The sequence below is a fragment of the Lupinus angustifolius genome, chromosome LG20 (assembly GCF_001865875.1).
Source record: "Lupinus angustifolius cultivar Tanjil chromosome LG20, LupAngTanjil_v1.0, whole genome shotgun sequence".
Taxonomy (NCBI): Eukaryota; Viridiplantae; Streptophyta; class Magnoliopsida; order Fabales; family Fabaceae; genus Lupinus; species Lupinus angustifolius.
The window spans coordinates 15,986,138-15,991,340 of record NC_032028.1 but is presented as its reverse complement, the minus strand read 5'-3'; the positions used below and the strand labels follow the sequence as shown (position 1 = coordinate 15,991,340).

General features: G+C 33.9%; 1 pseudogene; it reads right to left on the bottom strand.

The window, feature by feature from the left end:
• Positions 1-5,203, bottom strand: part of LOC109335507 — an 86,292-nt pseudogene that overhangs the window by 72,989 nt on the left and 8,100 nt on the right.

Genomic DNA, 5,203 nt, shown 5'->3' with positions numbered 1-5,203 from the left:
TTTTTAGTAAAAATAAAATGTTTTAATTAATTATTTTTTAGAATTTAATAGTAAGGTTAAAGACCAATGCTCACTATTTTACTCTTAATTTATAAGAGGTTACACAATCTTTATTTTTGTATTGCACATAGGGATACACAGAAAAAAACAATATAATCTTTTCTTAAAAACAAAAATAAAAAATATATATAATTTTGTTTTAATAAGAAATTTTAATAAATAAACTAAAGGGTATAGTTGAATCTATGTAATTAGTGAGTATATCATTTTAGTACAGACGAATAAGGTACTAATATATTCATCGATATGCAATCAACTATCGAGCTTAGAACTCTTGTTCAAAGACCACATTATTCAATTTGGGCATAATATAGAGTTTTCTACATTTCAATTTCAATCACAAAAAATGTAGTGTCTACTTTAAATCATTTGGGAGATGTTGAAATTGAGTTCAACCTCTTCTCAATAAGACAATAACTCATGTAACCAATATTCTATGGAAAGTCAGGGCGTGACCGGTAATTCAGTATTTGTAATATTTTTAGAGTGTAATATCTACGCATTGACAATGTAAAGATATATACATACACTATATCATCCATCATTTATTTGGATTAATATTTTTTAAAAGTCAATGATTACTAAATATGAATGATGGATGATGCAATAATAATATATAAAATTCACACACTTGTAGTACATATATGTTTTTCTCCTATTTTTATAACTTTCAGACAATTGAATGATTTTATATTTTTATTAAATGATATACATAATTGTTTTACTTATATAAAAAATGGAGGAATTAACATTATTAAACTTATCAAGAATTATAGGTGATTTTAGAAAAATTGTAATTTTTTCACTTAATTATCTGATATTTTATATTTCCAATCAATAAATGTAAGAGTATTTTACTATCGAAATTAATTTATATATTTGAAACTTTAAAAATCATGACTAAAACTAAAATATCGAAGCTTTCATATACAAATGGGAAGTAATATTGGATTTCACGTCAACATATATAATCCTTCAATATAACGAAATGAAATCACTTTCTCACTTCTACTTACGGGTGGAAATGAGTGACAGTTCACTTGGTTAAGCTAGACTCATTAAGAATTGGCTTGAGTTAATTTCTGCTTTAGTCTAATATGAACTTTCGAATGTGTTAATAAACTCAAATTTATATGGTTAATAAACATAAATTTAGAGGTTTGCAAGATGGTGGTGGATTATATATATTAAGCAATATTGAGATTGCTCCAAGCAAACAACTTGACCGAAGCAATTCCAAACTTGACCGAGACAAGTTTGATTCTGACCGAGACAACCATAGCACTAAGGCTCCTGACCGAGACAGGACTAAGGCGCATGACCGAGACAGGACCAAGGCTCAAACGCATGACCGAGACAGAACCAAGGCCTCTAGGGCGCATGACCGAGATAGGACCAAGGCTCAGGCGCATGACCAAGACAGGTCCAAGGCTCAGGCGCATGACTGGGCCACCATCAAAACACACGACCAAGGCACCAAGGCACCAAGGCCTGTGACCGTATCAGCAACAAGGCACATGGGCCATCTGACTGGGACAATGAAGTCAAGGCACATGGGCCACATGGGCCATCTGACCGAGACTGCCTGATCAAGGCTACTTGGCCACAACATAGGCACGGGCAATATGACTATATTGCAGATAGTTTGCACAACAAGAAATGTGATCTTTAACTTCTTGTTTCTATTGATCATGTGTGCATATTAGTTAGTTAGTTAGGATCTATATAATCATCATCATTCTTCATTTGTAAAGCAAGAGAAAAGGATTCAATTCCATAAACATCCAAATTAATCAAAGTTGCATATATTTCATTCTTCATCTTCAACCTTCAAGTTTCTCTTCCAAGAACTAATATAAGTTCTCGTTCAATCATCATTTTCTCTTCTTAATATGGTATCAGAGCTTTTTTTATAAAAGAGCTCTGCTACATTCAAATGGCCACCATGATTCCCTCAACCAATACACCACCAACCCAAAACTTACCTTCCTTTATAGATATTAACTCACCATACCATGTCCATCCATCAGATAATCCAACACTTCCTCTTGTCTCACCACTGTTGAATGGACAAAATTATCACCAATGGGAAAGGGCCATGGAAGTCAGCCTTAGCACGAAACAAAAGCTACCTTTCATATATGGAACCACTCGAATGCCTCTCAAAACAGATCCCATTTATCCAGCTTGGAGAGAGCCAATAACATGGTTATATCATGGATTAATAGATCAGTCTCTCCATCCATATCACAAAGTATCATTTGGATAAAGAAGGCACATGAAATATGGGATGAATTAAGACAAAGATTCTCACAAGGGAATCTCTTCAGAATTGGTGATTTGCAAGATTCATTGTCAAACTTTAAACAAGGAGAACTAACCATCAGCAATTATTTCACAGAAATCAAGACCATTTGGGATGAGCTTGATAACCTTAGACCTCTACCCGTATGCAACTGTGTAGATCCAACAATCTGCACAGCTGAGATTGGAGCAAAGAAGAATTGTGAAGAAGACAGAACCATCAGATTCCTAAAGGGATTAAATGATGCATACGCAAGAGTGAGATCCCAGATTATGCTCATAGATCCCTTACCAAACATAAGCAAGGTGCTATCATTAATCATACAACAGGAAACTCAGCTCTATGGGAAAAGCTTGGATGTAAAAGTTATGACAGTTGCAAGGACTTGGAAAAGGGGAGGAGCACCAGGAAGAGGATCCAGTTTAGGAAGAAGACCACCCAACTCACCTGGAAGAGGGTCTTGGATCAAAGGTTCAAGCCCGGGAAAATATTGTTCTCATTGTATAAAGAGTGGACATATAGTTGAAGTTTGTTATAGGCTTCATGGATTTTCAGCCAATTTTCAGTTTACAAGGAATGAACAAGTCAATTCTGTCACCACAAGCTCCTCGAAGGAAGAAGCACAAAAGGAATTGCACCAAGCAAGCAACTCTAAAGGTGATCAAGATGGAACCATCTTTGGTCTCAGTCAGCAGCAATATCAAGGATTATTAAACGTGCTACAACAAAACAATCTACAACAAAACAATCCTATAGGGTCAAAGCATGAAGATCATGATGTGGGAAATGTAAGTAATGTCATCTCTGCAAACCAAGTGATGGATGAACCAGGTAACTCTAAAATTGTTTCAACTCATAATTCTTGGATATTGGACAGTGGAGCAACTGACCACATATGCTCCAATTTAGTCTTATATTATATGCATTACAAAATAAAGCCAATAAGGATAAAACTACCTAATGGTAACTTAGTAACAACAGAAGTTTCAGGGACAATACCCATACTGCAAAACTTAGTTCTGCATAATGTGTTGTACCTACCATGTTTCAACTATAACCTCCTATCTATTCCTAAACTTACCATGACTTGTTTGCTTTAATAAAACATGTTGTGAAATTCAGGACAAGAGTACTTTGAAGATGATTGGTACAGTTAGGATCATCAAGGGATTGTATGTGCTAAAGGCTGCTATCTTTCATCACAAAGCAAATTCATGCTACACTCAAGAAAATAACATTGACTTATGGCACTTTAGGCTAGGCCATACTTCTGAAAATTGTATGAACATACTAAAACAAGCTTTTCCTTTCATTACTTTTAAGAAGAAATATGTCTGTGATATTTGCTATGAAGCAAAGCAAAAGAAACTTCCCTTCCCAATAAGTAAAACCATATCTTTACATGCTTTTGATATAATACATGCTGACATTTGGGGTCATTTTGTTGTCACATCCATTCATGGACATAGATACTTCCTTACTATTGTAGTTGATAGCTCTAGATTCACTTGGATCTTCATGTTAAAGAATAAATCTGAAGCATCACATGTTTTGCAAGATTTTGTCACATTAATTGAAAATCAATTTTCCAAAAGAATGAAAGCAATAAGAACAGATAATGGCAGAGAATTCTTGATGGAATCCTATTATTCCAACAAGGGAATCATACATGAAACCACTTGTTCCTATACACCACAACATAATGGAGTTATGGAAAGAAAGCACCAACACATATTGAATGTAGCAAGAATTCTATTGTTCCAAAGTCAGCTACCAAAGGTATATTGGTCTTATGTTATTATTCATGCTGTGCATATTATCAATTTTCTGCCTACACCTATGTTGAATACAAAATCCCCTTTTGAAATATTATATGGAAAGCATCCTGACTTGCAACATCTTAAGGTATTTGGTTGTCTCTCATATGCTAGTACAATCAATCACTCTAGGACTAAATTTGATCTTAGGTCTTCTAAGTGTGTTTTCTTAGGTTACAAGAGTGGTACAAAAGGTTTTATTGTGCTGAACTTATCCACTAGAGCCCTGCAGATTACTAGGAATGCAGTTTTTCATGAAACTATTTTTCCTTATAAGACTAAGCCTAATGAGGAAAGTAAGGATAATCCCATAGAATTGAAAGTGCGCATGTCAAGATAGCACTTTGGAAAGCTTTCTCACTGTGTTTAGTTTTGATGAGGACAACTTGTGATTATGAGAGCTTGAAGATCATCAACAAATCAACATGCTTAAGTCTCTAGATTGGTATTAGACTTAGACTAATAGTTAGTTTAGGTTGAGTCTAAGGCTTAGGTAAACTCAATACATGTCTCATATGCATAAAACTTTAAATCTTTTTAGTTTTGAGATATGTCATTTATAATATGTTCATGCATCATATAAATACATGTAATCTGTGCATCCTAGGCATAAACTTAGTGTTGAACATGTATAAATTAAGTGCATAACGTATTTGAGTTTTGTAATTTGAAAATACACTTAGAAATATGTTGTTAATCGATTAAGGCATGATTTAATCGATTAACATAAGTTTTTGAAAAGTTGTTCAAACTGAAAACTTGAAAAACAGAATCAGTTATATTTTCAAACCGCGTTAATCAATTAACCAAGGCTTTAATCGATTATCTGGGCTGCTGAAGTGATTCTTTATAAACTGCATTTTTAAAATTGAAGCCATAACTTGCATGTTGCATTTTTTAGAGAGTTAGAGCATATTTCGTGTTAATTGTTGCATCTATATGACATTGCATCTGTGAGAATAGAAAAGAGAATTCTATGCTTTAGGATTGAGAGGCATTTCATGTTTAATTTCTCATCATT